At 42.1% G+C, this 14,798-nt stretch overlaps 1 pseudogene; it reads right to left on the bottom strand.

Moving 5' to 3' along the window:
* Window positions 1-1,265: 1,265 nt before the first annotated feature.
* LOC115796127 (zinc finger protein GLI2-like) overlaps window positions 1,266-14,798 on the bottom strand; it is a 92,098-nt pseudogene continuing 78,565 nt past the window's right edge.

The following is a 14,798-nucleotide window of genomic DNA, read 5'->3' as shown; positions in this document are numbered from 1 at the left end:
GCTGTGGAGGTTGCTGTTTGTTCAGGACGTTATCCAAAGTTGTCTTTTCTGACATCCTGGACCTTGCTTCTTTTGAATGCTCCAGACTTTTGCTTGTTTTGTCTCACGTGGGCATGTGGGGCATTATATGGTCTTTGTACCAAGAAGCAGGGAGATTAAAGATTGTTTAATGTCCAGTCCTGTTGCGTTGGGCTCCAGGGGTGGACAACTAATTTTCCCACACGGCCACATGAGAAAGTGGGACTGTTGTGGAGAGCTGCACTGATAAAGTTAAATTCTAAAAAACTAAATTCTACTCAATTTTATTTCTCTCTTTATAAACATATTGGTGCAGTTTTTCACCCCCTGCTGGACAATTGTAATGTCTAGAAAAGTTCTGAACTGCAAAACAGCTGCAAACAAAAGGACACTGAAATGAAAAGAAGAACCATTTTAAAGCATTTTAAACACTGCAGCCCTTCTAAAGCCTGACACAGGTGGTGTGAGAATACAAGTGTCCAAAGCAGTCAGATTGTACAATAGCCAGACTTGTTTGACAACGTGAGGATAACACAGGTAATTCACCAGTTCACTCACCACTATAATAATGTGTGCTGCACCCTACACGCTGTCATGGTAGTTGTCTTCCAGTGGTGAGAAACGGTCTGAAATGGACTATTTCCATTGTGCTACATGAAACTTCTTGATTCTTCCAACTCCGTCAGAAGGTCATGTGTGAAAACAGTTTAACTCAGGGACACTTTGACCTAAATTTGGACTTGGATTTCGAATGGCTTCTGGCAGACATATCTGGCAGACTATACACAAAAGGGTTCCTAAGCCCTGCAAAAAATTAACATTATATTTTTAAGTAGACCTATTCTGCTTTTTCTTATTTCCTGTCATACATATCCTGGTCCAATGTTGGATGCTCAATTGATCATGGCCAAAGTAATCCCAGCAAACCAAAAGTTCTATAAACACTTGATCTCATACAGTTTTTTCTATTCTTGGATCTTTATGATGTCAGAGAGACCAAATATCCCTAAGGTGACCATTTGCTTTCCAAGCCTTCTGTTGGGCCTAGTAGAGTCCAAGAATAAAAATATGGAGCGGGAAATGAGCAGAATAGGTCCACTTTAATCATTAATATCAACTCTTTGAACTCATAGCATGAAAAAATGCATAGAGGTTTCACATATTTCTGATTCTGCTGTGGATAATCTGGGCTGGAAGGACAACACAAACAACATGCATTTAAAAAAAATCAAAGTCGATACTGTATTTCTTATAAATGTACAAATTATATTTACATATAACGAGCACAACAAATTGTTTTCAACAGTGTACAAAAGGAGGAAGCTTGAGTCTCTCCTCTGAAATCTTCTGCTCTTCTCTCTGCAAGAGGACGGCCGAGTTACCAATAATTCCAGTCACAAATCAAATCTCTGATGCCCGACACTGAGACATCACAGTTAATCTCAGCAGCAATGCAGCAATCAAATCACAGCTCACTGAGGGAAGTGACTGTAAACATGATGGTAAATGTAAAAAAAAGAAAGAAAGGTAAACTGTTTTCTCCTTGACAGAAAATAAAGTTGAGCGCAAGTAATTTACAGTGTGAAAGGTTTTAATCAAGTACACATGTAAAATTACCTGGTTGCAGTTGCATGTTTTTAAATACAATAATATGCACAACATATGTTTGTTGTATCTGAGTCAGGCACTTAGTAAACTGATCTTACTGCAGACCTGTACAACAACTGAACAAACTCTCTTGTCTCATCATATTTGCTATCTAAGGCAAAAAAACCCAAAAATGATATGGCTTTTTGAAAAGATAGAAAACTGCCATTTTAAATAATTAATAAACAAGACTGTACAAAGAATCAACAGACAGACTGCAGAGGCTTTCAGCTCACAATCTCATCAATTCCAACTCCAGGGTTGAAGGGTTATTGTGCATCAGCGGTTCAAAACGTCTGTGAACAGTTTGTGGCTAAGACATCAAGTTGAGGAACTTGCTCTCCTCTGCCAGAGCACTCAGCAGTGAGCTCATGTCCCCGATGGCCATGTTCCCTGTTCCCGCAGGCACCGAGGGCAATGTGACTGAGTTCCTGGGCGTGGTGAGGCGAGAGGAGCTCTGGGACAAACTCTGGAGCAGACCTGGACTCAGCGTTCCCGACATGAGGCTGGAGTGATCCCCATCATCCAGCATGGTGTCAAAGTCTATCTGTGCCTGCTCAAGTGTTGCGGTACAGTCAACGGTCCTTGGTGCCTGATTGACAGTTCCAGCGAGAGGTGCCACCATATTACAGCTCAAGTTCCCATTGGACTCATATACTTGAATCTGTCCTGTGTAGTACAAGGCATTGTCATTAGCGTTATCGCTGCAGTGAAGTCCTAAAACTCCAGCAGTGGATAATTCGGGGTTAACGTTAGCAGGCTGTGTCATTTGCTGTGTCACTTTTGGGCGTGAAGGGTGCCTGTTCAGAGATCTCGGTTCGGTCGGTGGCCTTGGTTGAAAATGGTTCTGATTTCCAACTTGTGAGGAATTCTGGGAGTTCATTTTACACACTGATGGGTCACAGTCCTCAATCTTTACCTGCACAGGCTGAAATCCAGCACTGGCAAAGTGCAAGTTGAAGGTTTCCATATCCCCTGGTTCCTGTTTGCAATTGCTCCCACTGACAGTATTAACACAAGGTGGATAGGTGGTGTTACCATTCCTGTCCCTGCCTTCCTTCACCAAGGCTTCATTGAGATTTGATGGCTGCTGGAATCCCTGTTGCTGAAGGCAGTTTGCTCCAGGGTCAGAGTTCAGCTGAATGCGACTCTGCTGCATTACGAGGTTATGATTCATCTGCTGGTTGGAGCTGAAATGGTGGCTAAATGATTCAATGTTCTGGTTTTGTTGGAGGACAGCCAGGTTCCCTCTGACCTGTAGTCTGGAGTAGTACTGGAGGGCGTCCATGAGTCCAGAAGAAGCTGGGATGTTGGACGGTGATGATGGACACATCTGTTGTTGCTGTCCTGGAGTCTTGCTCAAAGTGGGTAAAGCCTGTGAGGGTAGATTCACAACAGCTATCCTTCTCTGGCAGAACTGATGCTGCTGGAGAGCTGGGTTTTCTTGGAAATCTTCATTGGTTTTATCTCCTTTGTCAAGGATCTGACTTGTCTCCATAGTAGCATTCTCTGAAATGCTTAGTGGCCACAGGCTATAAGGGTAGCGGTGGAGACTACCATCTGATCGAAGGCAACCTTGCTGAGATGAACGCCGGTGATCTGCTGCAGGAGATGGACGGGGCTGCATTGTCACCCCTCCACTCAGCGTGCCCATGCTGTTGTAGCGCTGCATCTGTGGTTGGTTTAGAGAATCTGTGGCAACCTGTCTCACAGGGTCACTGGCTCGGCGGGGGATGTTAGACGGGACCTCGTGGGGCATCAAACTTCGCGTGGCATAGCTGCTGTACTGTCTGAAAGGCAAAGCTTTGTTGATGGAGGGTTTCTGGGAGTCCTCATACAGGGCTGGGTGAGACTTTAGACACATTTGGTCCATGTAGGGAAGAGGTGTAGGTGGTGCGCCCCCAGTGGCAGCTGCATATTTTGCCTTAAGACGATAGTGCTGGGCTGGAGTCAGGCTGAGAGGGCTGGGAAAGCCCAGTCCCCCACACCCTCCTGTTCCACACTGGCTGGGCTGACTTGAGCGCCGTGAGATGTCAGCAGAAATGGGGTCGTAGGAGTCCGCAGAGCTGACGTTGCTGGGGCGGTTGGCACCAAAACTGCGAGGCCTGGCTGGAGCGCCGACTGGAGAAACAAGGGGAGATGCCTGAGGAACGGCGGCTGAGGGTGTAGACTGAGCTCAGGGTGCTGGAAGTGCTGTCACGTCTCTCTGTGATAGTTTCCAGCAGAGTCGTTTTACCAGAGCTCAGCTCACCGAAGCCAGAACCAGGGAAGGACGCCGGACCACCACCCATATTTTGGTCCAGGGGGGACCCTGCAAACAAACAGATGAGAATGTGAAACTCTTGGATGTTCATCGACTGTGGAATCCTTCAGATCTTTTTTTTTTTTTTTGTGTGTGTGTGAGTATTTATACACCTAGTAAGCAAAGAGACAATGGTGGGAACTTGCTGTGGACAGAATGTAGTGTGTTTCATTGAGCTAGATTGTATTTGAGGGGGTAGTGGGTGTATGTGTCCTGATGAAAAGAGGCACATCCATGATTTCTTAAGTTAGGTAATACCACAAATAATGCCTCAAATACTTTTTGACAATAATTAATGGCTCAATATTCAGCTGCCTCTCCAGGCAGGTTCTCATCCTATTCCACCAACTTGATGGGAGTCCTTGTTGTGCTCTGCGGCTTCAGTGAGCTGCAGATTCTAGTCTGACTGGTCATTTAACTTGCAGCATATTAACTAGAATAGAAAGACGACTACCAATGAGATACTCATTGGAGAAGCACCTGAATGATACCGAGGATCCTTGGCTCTGCCCTGAGGTCTTGCCATGGTTATACGTACCTGAAACACCTCACTTAGGGGGTGTCCAGTCAGATGCTTGAACCACCTGAACTGGCTCCTTTAAATCTGGAGGAGTAGCGGCTCTACTCTGACCTCCTCCTAAATGACCGAGCTCATCACCTCTATGGCTGAGCCAAGACAACATGCAGACGAAGCCCAGGGTAGGAACAAAAATTGATCTAGTAAACTGACAGTTTCATTGTCACACTCAGTTCTCTCACACAGTTACACATGGGCAAACTGCCCAAGTAAAGTGTGGGATGTGTGGGAAACGTCGGAGTGAAGTATCTAGTTGCTAAATAATCATTTCTTGGAAACCTAAATCACCTGAAAAAAGTGTTAGTTTTTAAAAAGTTTCTATAATTTTAGTGGAAGGTTGGTGTAAAGTGAATAACTGTCAGAGCAGCTTTAATCTAGCCTTTCTCTTGACTCACCCCTTGCTGGAATGGGTGGGAGCTTGGTGCCAAGGACCGGGGGTGGTGTTAGGTTCTTGGTCCACCGACAGGAGTCCCTCACTGTCTTCAGCTTCTCCTTCTTGAGATGCTCCAAGCGATGGCTGGTGCTGAGCTGCTTTCTGAAGTGGAGACTGACTGCTGCGACCCCACCGGTGGAATCTTCAAAGCCCAAGGACTCCACAAACGGCAGGTCGTCCAGGGTGCTGAGGTCCCCCAGGCTCCCCCCACTGTGCACCGCCATCTCTACTCCACTGTCATTGTTGGTGGCACTGCCAAGTGGTGATGGTTCGCTGCTACATGATGACTGACCGCCAGGGCTGGACTGATACATCTATGAAGAAACGTACAAGAAGAAAAAAGAGGGGAATGCAGATAAGAGAGATAAAAAAAAGAGCATGAGTAAAACAGAAAGAGACATAACAGTTTGTCCTAAAAAAGCTTTTCTGTAGCAGAACAAAAGTGGGACAGCAGTTAACATGGCATGAAAAACAGTGAATCAGTGAGTCTTTTATCCTCCCCCAGCTTAATTGTAAATAATGAGTGTGTTTTTTGGGAATGGGGGTGAAGAGGTGGGGGTGCACCACAGATTACAGACTGTCTTAGTCTGTCTGTGAATTAGAAATGGGCAGGATGAAAGGCTGCTTGAGCCCGAGCCAGAGCGCCGGGCCAATCATCACGACATGTGATCACATTTCCCTCTCCAAAAACTCCACTGTGAGGGTGGAGGCTGCTCAAGCATTTAGGTGAAGCTTGCTGTTCTCTTACCTTCACAACTCTATTTTCTAATCTTAGTTTTGTTTGCTTCAAATACGAGTTAAGAGAGGGTTTGCACAAAATGACAAACATCTCCAATAGGACTAAAGACAATAATGATTACATGGTGTGTATCCACTGGCCTGTTTCCTCGCAGTCTCTAATATATTCGCTGCTAAGAAGCTGTCTTGATCACAGCTTGCTGGTTGGCTCAGTTTGCACAACCAATTCCCAGTGTTTGAATATTCATCCAGGAGTGACTTTTATCACGTTCAGGCTGTGTGATGGGTGTTTGATAGTGATGGGTGTGTGATAGGTCTCCGCTGCGAGTTTATACTGCCTGTTTAATGAAAAACGTACACCACAGTATCATTACAGGATAATGTCATGTATAGATAACTTCCTGCTTGTTTCTGATGGATAATATCTTAGAAACAGACTGGATTCTTCAATAAAAAACAAGGAAAGCTGCTTCAATAAAACATCAGACAATTCAAAGTTGATTCTTTTAATCTTCTAGCCTGAAAAATAAATTCCCTCCCTTAAATGACTGTTACCCAAACAGGGCCAATTAACTCATCTTAAGTGATAATCGAGGGGCAACCTCCACACCTTAAGGACTTTCAGATACTGTTCATCTGATGTAGATAGTTTTTTAGACCTGCCACTTCTTCTTTTGTCCTCCAGCAAAGTTTCTAAGGATACAATTTAAAACTGGTTCTTTACTAAGTTGTCTGTTATGTGTAGACACAACACCCATTCATCCCTTGATGTTTCACCTTCCTCTGAAAATGGTCAGGTACAAGGACTGGTCTGAAAAGGAGTGAAAAAGCAAAGAAAGAAAGAAAGAAAAGAAAAGAAAGAAAAAAAACAAAGAAAAACTTTGAAAGACCTTCAGAAAACCTGAAGAACTATTGCTCAAGACGATTCCAAAAAATGTCAAAAAAGCCTGTCTCCTTGGAAGCACAATGAGGAAAGAAATGAGAGGGTAATAAGACACAGCTCAAGGTGTTGTACAGTAAAAGAGGGGAGAATACATTTGGAGGTGTTTTTGGACTCTGGTACCCCTGTTCTCTAGTCATAATGTGATTTTGGAAATGAATCAACGTGATGGTAGATGGTGAAGGAAGTTGAAAGGTGGTGAAAAATGGCATCAAATGGTGCATATAAGCCACAGGTGAGCTCACCTCAGTAAGGTCTGTCCATAAGGAAAGTCAGAAAGGAGAGAGAAATGAAAACCATGAGGCAGGAAGCTTAGGAAAGGTTAGAATAAAGAGGCATGCTGGACTAGAAAAGAATTATTTTATTTAACAAAAAAAAAGAAGAAAAATTTGTACTACAGTTAGAATAAAAAGCTATGTAGTATAATTAGTGTGAAGTGAAGAACTAATTATATTTTGTGTCCCTGTATGAAAAGCTGTTCAGCTTTAAGTGGTCTTACCACAGAGGTTTCTGTCTTGATGGATTTGACCTGCAGGTAGTCCTCCACACCTCTAGGGGAGCTGTTGTCCAATATCTTGTCCTCCCTGTGGATTCGCTCTCTGGGACCCGTCTCATTCTCGCCGTTCTCCCTGGGTGGCGGCTGCCTGGGCGGCAGGTCACTGCGCTGCTTCTTAGTGACGTGGGCCTCGGGGCCGTGTACTGTCTTCACATGCTTCCTGAGAGAGCTGGGATCTGTGTAGCGCTTGGTGCAGCCGGGGATCTTACAGACGTAGGGTTTCTGTAGGTGCAAATACAAAATACAGAGAGTGGAAAAATTCAAACGTATGCTTGTAGCTGGATCCAACGCCAAAATATGGGGCTGAAAAATGAAGCACCAAAAGCTGCAGTTTCCAAACCAATGCTGACACAATGGTGACTACCTCCATCTTTTTATATACAGTCACTATGGTCAGCATACCAGCCTTGTATTCATTGTGAAGGTATGTAGAAAGCTGTGACTCCAGTAGATTATGTGGAGCCGTCAATGGCTGTTCGCACTGAACATTTAATGAGGAAATTAGCAGAAACAATCAGTGACAGGAGCGCCTTACTTTAAGAGTTCTCTGCAGTCAGAAGCAACCTGCAGGTTTTAACTTCCCCTTTATTGAGTTGTATCTGAGCTGTATGCGAGCAGCTTAGTGTGTCCGTGGGCTGAGGCAGCACTCCGCAGCCCTACTGAGTGCACTGAAAAACTTCCAGGATTCATTTTCTGTTCCTGCAGGTGGTCTCGCTCATGCAGGGGCGGCAGGCATGATTCGTCCTAATGCATTGTGGGCTGTGGAGCTCATTATGCTTCCACCTCATTATTTACTCACAAATGTCTGCAGACTTGCACAGGTGGGCAGACGAACACTGTCGGCGACACCTGTACAGACACAAAGGAGCAAACCTGCTGTCCAACATGAAGCCTTCAGGTCACCTGAGGCGGAGGTTAACTTGTGTCACTACCCGCGGCTTCACATTTCCACTACTTCAATCACAGCACTCTGAGAGAATTTCTTATGCAGCTCCATAAGTGAGTCTGTGTGAAGTTTCAGTGAGCAGACAAGTCTTTTGTACCTCATTGGAGTGCGTCCGGTTCTGGTGCTTGGCGCGGTCCGAGGCGTTGGAGAAGGCTTTGTTGCATCCTTCGTGCTCGCAGACGTAGGGTTTCTCACCAGTGTGCGAGCGCAGGTGGGTTTTCAGATTCTCCAGCCTGGAGTAAGCCTTAGAGCAGCCCTCGAACTGCAGAGGAAAACAGCAAATGCTTCACTGATTCTAACAAACAGCAGATATTAAATTGCAGTGAAGAAACATGGATAACTGTCCGTACAGTCAGGTAACTGACAGGGTAACATAAGCCTCCATAGCTAGCATCCTAAAGTATGTGTTGCACTTCAAAAGTAGATATTCACTTCTAATTATGCATGTAAAGAATTTAAATTATATACCAAGTCTGGAATAATAATAAATGTCTAAGGTCTCAGCAGTAGAGACCAGTTGGAGATGAGTTGGTGATCCCCTGGTAATCAGCGGTCATTAGGAACAAATTTGTTTTCCCCAACAAGATGGTAGGCAGTTGTGGTAGGCTGCTGTTGTAAAGTGAAATTGGTTGCACGGTTGCTGCACAGTGTAATCCCGCAATCTCTCACCAACTGGTCAGGGAGTACACATGGTTGCCATTGTTTTTAGAAGATGTAGTTCGTCATTGTTCTTCCTTTTTTCTTGAGTCTAGCACAAAAATCTCTCTCTTCTGTCTCTGTGTTTTGCTCTTATAGAGACAGAACATGAAAAAGAGAAGCTGTGGGTTGCTAAGCAGCTTGCAGTTGAGTAATCTTTTCAAGCACAACTTAAATATAATGTTTCAGCTTTTAAGTTCATCTTTAAGGGTTTGGGTCTGTCAGTGGGACAAAGCCAGGGGGTTTTAGCTGTTGTGTGGGGAACTCATTCTTTTATTATGACATTTCTGAACATTAATTAACTAGTAAATGCTGACAAATTGAGTCAGCCAAAAAATTGAAAATATTAAGTGTTTAAGTGGTTTTACAAGCCAAAGTGTTGATAAAATCATGAACGTTTCAATAAGAGGAAGAAAAATCAGTGTGTTTGTGTTTTATCTATGTTAAAAAAAAATCCAGATGTGTATGTGTGTGCAGTTGCTGGTGTTTAGTGAGCCCGAGCTATAGTACCACCCTACGAGGGTCCCATGGGGGCCCATGGAAGGCACCGAGGTCATCCGTTACCCACCGTGCACTTGTGTGGTTTCTCCCCCGTGTGTCGCCGCATGTGAACCACCAACATGTACTGAGCTTTGAAGGGTTTCTGCTCCCGTGAACAGTCCTCCCAGCGGCACACGAACTCCTTCTTCTCTCCGTGGATGTGGTCGTTATTGATGTGCTGTGGGACACACACACACACACACACAGAAATGAGGGGTTTTCTGGGGAGAGCTGTCCACTAAGAGGCTCTCATGTTGTTCCCGGCTTCATGTTTCTGTAGAAATCCGTCTTATCAGCGAAAATCTCAAAGGAAGGCTGCAGCAGAGGAAAGTCTAATTAGGTATACGTAGAGTGCCTGTGAAAATGAACATCGGCTTTAAGAATGACATCGGACAATGTAAAACTATTTTTTATCAGTTATTTCAGTCTTTAAAACAAGTCACACTTTTATTAGCACTATATATATATATATGTATATATATATATATATATATATATATATATATATATATATATATATATATATATATATATATATATATATATATATATATATACGTGTATATATATATGTATATATATACGTGTATATATATATATGTATATATATACGTGTATATATATATGTATATATATACGTGTATATATATATGTATATATATACGTATATATATGTGTATATATATACGTATATATATACGTGTATATATATATGTATACATATACGTATATATATACGTATATATATATGTATACATATATATATATATATATATATATATATATACGTATATATATATATATATATATATATATATATATATATATATATATATATATACGTATATATATATATATATATATATATATATATATATATATATATATATATACGTATATGTGTGTGTATATATGTGTATATATATATATATATATATATATATATATACGTGTATATATATATATATATATATACACAGAGACAGAGAGAGAGAATGCAAATTATTTTTAAAAATCACTTTTCCTCTCTTTTGTGTCTTTCTAAAACCACAAAATTCCTCCTGCTTTAACAGATTCATTGAGAAAAAATGCACCAGGACACTGAATAGATTTTCCCATTAAAGATTTTTGACTTGCCTGGTCAGGAGTTTGTTATAATATATAATAATCTATAATCTATAATATTTTCTTGATTATACCCATTCTTTTTTCCTTTTTAAGGACAGCTCAACCCAGAATCAGATTACACACAGAAGTAAGATGCACTAGAAAAACTGAGGATTGTCTCTTTCCAGAAACCACAACAGTTTCAAGGAATTATGCTAATTGTAAGGAAGGTCAGTGGTTTGATCCCCGGCTCCTCCTGTTTGTGTGTCGAAGTATGCTGAACCCCGAGTTTCCCCCGATGCATCTATTGGAGTGTGTGTGTGTGTGTGAACATTAGCCATGGAATAAGAGCAGTGTATGAATGTGTGTGATTGGGTGAATGAGCCTTGTAGTAAGAAATTGCTCTGAGTGCTCAAGCAGAGTAGAAAGCACCATATGGGCACCAGTCAGTTTACCATTTTAATTAGATTCATCTGCACAGCTCACAGTGGCCTGCAGAGCTTTACAGCAGCTCCGGTTCACACATGCTGACTCATATTGTTTTTGTTTTGTTGGTGATAAACTAACCATTGATTTGAGTTTAATTTCTTTATTCAACACAAACAAGGTGTGCCTGTAGTGAAGGTGAAAAAATTAAATAATAGAAAATGTACTTTTTACTTTGTTTGTTTTTGTTTGTTTGGCATTTTGAGCACCACTGAGCTCCATCATATTGAAGAGAAAGCAGATATTTCTACTCAACAACTCAACCAAAACTATCTAGAACAGCATAAAAAATCAGATCAGAGGGAAAATACATAAACTTGATTTTGGGGTGAACTGTACCTTTAAATAAGGCGCTCATAATGTTGGGAGATGTCTGCATATGATTTCCCACTGACACTAAGGGGTGTGGTTAGATTAGTTTAGCACTAAGACTGGCTGAAAATGGGCCTACCAACATTAAGGTTTACTAGTTAGTGAGCTGCATCGAATTTGTTTTCCTGTTGGTCTAAAAAAAAAAAAAAAACTGATTTCAATTATTTAAAGAGCTGATTTCTTTAATCAGCTTCCTCAGAGGAATCTTGGAAGCCACTGGGTTAATATTGGGGGATTTAGGGTGAATCACCCGCTGATATTTCGTGGTAATGAACAGTGTACCCATCCACCCGGCACCTTTACATGCAGATAGTCAGTGAGCACAGGTTTTGATCATGTTACTGATCAATGGAAAGATGACTCCTCGGATGTTTACCCTTGAATCTGAAGAAAATACTGAGTGCCAGGGAGAGGATAGGATTTAATGGAGTTTACGGGAAACATGGTCTCGATTTGTAGAAAACAAGAGCACTGCAGGAATACAGCTGACAATTACTTCTACCACCGACTCATTTGTTTACAGCACTGCGATCAAAGCATCAGAATCATGTTCAATCCGAAGCTCTGATGTTTGAAAATGCCACACATAGCAGCTTTAAAAGTCTGTAAACAGACACAGATCTGGTTTATATGAGCCTTTCCTCGGTCGGACAGAGGAATTGGAGTTTAATGAATGATGGACAGCAGCCTCCCAGCCCTGCAGGACCCTCACTAATCCCCCCTCACCCCGCTGCCTCTTTTCTCTCTCTGCTTCACTGGAACCGAGGAATGCCTAAGACCCTTTCAGCCAAGACCCTGAATGTTGTGATGGGAAAAAAATGAAACCAATGATGGTTTGGAGGACAGATCGTCAGCAAGAGGAAAACTCAAAGTAAGCAGGCACAAGAACTGAATGAACACAGAGTTCAGAGGATGTTTTCAGTACCCAGGTACCTCAGGTGGATGACCGTGACCTTGGGAAGAGAAAGGTGCTCTGCTCAATGTTTTTATGAATTAGATGCTTTTTACTGGCGTTGTGTGAGGACAGATTGTTTCATTTTGAGGCCCTAACCTGATCCTGAGTTGTCTTTCAGCATGGTCAGTGTTACAGTTGAAGCTTTAAAACAGGAGACATCACATCACATTCATCTTCTATAAACAGTCTGTGGTCCAACATTTGTTCAGAATTCATGTTCCTGTCATATTTGGTAAACTTATTTCTGTAGGCAGAAGAACACAGCTTGTGCATGTTGTTGTTTTGTTTTTTTCAGCCATAAAGTTAATCTCAGTTAACAAGGTCAGCTAATTCATCCAAACCATCTGGTAACTTAGATCTCAGATTATTTTATCAGCTAAAAAGCCAGAGAGGCCAAGAATGAGGAAGAGGACTCTGTGAAAAACCGAGTACACCCTCGCTGCTTCCACATGAGTTCAGAGGGTAAGAAGCAGCCAGGAGATGCTAATCAAATGCACTTGATTAACTGATTATCAGCGAGCGCGAGCTCCTCTATAAAAGCAGATATTTTGTGAGTTTGTTGGTCTGTAGCATTCAGGTGTGTGTTAACATAATACCACAATGTTTCCAGGAATGGACATCCCAGCAGATTCACCCTAAGCTCAGACCGTGCAATGCTCAGAGAAACCGCAAAAAAAAAATCCCAAGAGCTACATCTCAGACTCTACAGGCCTCAGCATGTTAAATGTTAAAGTTCATGACAGGACGATTAGAAAAAAATATTGAACAAGTGTAACTCGTGTGGTAAAGCTGCCAGGAAATGGTCTATTGATGGTAGCACAGCTTAGGTTTGCAAAGCTGCAAACCACAAGACTTCTGGAACAATGTCCTGGACAGATGAGACCAAAGAGGAGATGTTTGGGCATAATGCACACCACCACGTTTGGAGAACACCAAACAGCTTATCAGCAGAAACACCTCAGACCAACTGTCAGCACAGTGGTGGAGGGGTTAGGAGGATTTGGGCTTGTTTTGCAGCTACAGGAGCTGAGGACGTTGCAGACACTGAGTTGACCATGACCTCCATCATTTCATTCTAGAGTCAAATGTGAGGCCATCTGTCCAACAGCTAACACTCTGCTGAAACAGGACAATGCTCCCAAGCACAGCAGCAAATATACAGCAGAATGACTGAAAATGAACTGCTGCAAGTCAAAATCCAGACCTCAACCTTACTGATATGCTGGTGTAAGACATTAAGAGAGCTCTGCATGAATGAATGCCCGCAAAGCTAATGAACTGAAGCAATACTGCAAAGAAGAGTGAGCCAAAATACATCATACAGAAAACCATTACTTCACTCTGTTGCTGCTAAAGGTGGTTCTATGAGCTACTGAATCATCTCAGGGCTCCACTGAGTCTTGTTCACATGAAAACATCTGTTTGAAACCAACAGCATCTGCTGTAATGGTGGTATATAATGAGCTGGGATGAGAATACATTGGACTTTCACCCAGGAAACTGGGGTTTGTTCATCATATATTACAATCATAATTTTCATGGTTTTAAAATTATTAGGAGTCATTTTAACCTGTTAGGCAGTCACCATTCACTGTTGGTTTTCTCTTTGGTGAGGTTTGGCTAACCAACACTTTCTTATGCGCCAGAAATCTAACATATAAATTTTGTTTGTTTGTTTGTTTTTTGTGAGTGCATGTGTGGTGTGTTTGGGTGATGCAACAGTCAAGAAAAATCAGTTCAGTCACATTTGACTTCTTCATTGTTGGAATTCACACTGATTTTGTAATCAAAGCTGAAATAATCTGGATTTAAAACCTTTCTGTTAAGTTTCAGAAGCTGCGTTGTTCGTACTGTTTATGGCATTTATTCTACAGGCAGACGGGGTTTTCATGGTTTCAGGACAAATCTCAGCAGCCTCATTTCTTTCAGGTTAACAAAAGTCTTAAGATGTCAGAACATTTTTCATGTTTGCAGATTCTTTTCTGCAGCCCCACACTTACGTGGACCAGCTGGTCCTGCGTGTCATACTCTTTGCTGCAGCCCTCCCAGTGGCAGTTGGTTTCGTAAACAGCCTCAGGCTCCTGCTTACAGTCGTCCCGATCCACGTCATCCTTCAGGTCCAACAAGCTGCTGTGATGGTTCTGTAGAGAATCCAGACCGAACACTCTTAAACACATGTCAAGCTGTCCTTTATTTTTCTCAATATAAATGAAAACCTTATAAAATATTTATGTTGAACTGAAATAAGTACATTTTCTCTTCTTCATCTGAGGGCGTGTTTGCACCGAGCACATGTGGAAGCTTTTACTACCCAGCTGTTAGAAGTTGTTTGTTCATATGTTTTACCTGCCATGAACACCAGAGATGGTAAATTACAGATTAAAGCTCACACTGCTCCATCATGCTTCACTGAAGTTAAAAGGGTTGGAATCAGATTTGTTTTGACAACCTAGACCACAAACACACACACACGTGACTTCTGTTT

The sequence above is a fragment of the Archocentrus centrarchus genome, chromosome 2, assembly GCF_007364275.1.
Source record: "Archocentrus centrarchus isolate MPI-CPG fArcCen1 chromosome 2, fArcCen1, whole genome shotgun sequence".
In the NCBI taxonomy this organism is placed as follows: Eukaryota; Metazoa; Chordata; class Actinopteri; order Cichliformes; family Cichlidae; genus Archocentrus; species Archocentrus centrarchus.
Note: the sequence above shows the minus strand (reverse complement) of the source record. Positions and strands in the feature narration are given on the sequence as shown.